The sequence below is a fragment of the Athene cunicularia genome (genome assembly GCF_003259725.1).
Source record: "Athene cunicularia isolate RWA chromosome 3 unlocalized genomic scaffold, athCun1 chr3_part1, whole genome shotgun sequence".
NCBI classification, from domain to species: Eukaryota; Metazoa; Chordata; class Aves; order Strigiformes; family Strigidae; genus Athene; species Athene cunicularia.
This window is the reverse complement of record NW_020799097.1, coordinates 108021232-108021572: the sequence shown is the minus strand read 5'-3', so window position 1 is coordinate 108021572 and position 341 is coordinate 108021232.

Genomic DNA, 341 nt, shown 5'->3' with positions numbered 1-341 from the left:
CTGGCAGAGCGCCCGGGGCGCCTGTGACCCCGGCCCGGCCCGGTCCTGGCCCAGTCCCGGCCTGCTGCGCCGCGGTCTCCCAGGCAGGCGCGCCCCGAGTTCGGTAGCTCCACAGTAAGGCCTGTCCTCATTAACTACAGCCCTTCAAGCCCCGCTGCTTGCACCCCCGCGGCGGTGGTTGTGGTTAGTGCTGAGATGGGATGAGCTGGGGCCTTCCCACGAAAACATCCTCAGGGAAGGAGAAGCTGCGGCATCTGCGCTGGAGAACTTTACTGCCTCTGCAGATTTGGGGGCAAGAAGCAGCGGCGTGGGGGGAAGAGGAGGAGCTCGGGCAGTGCTGG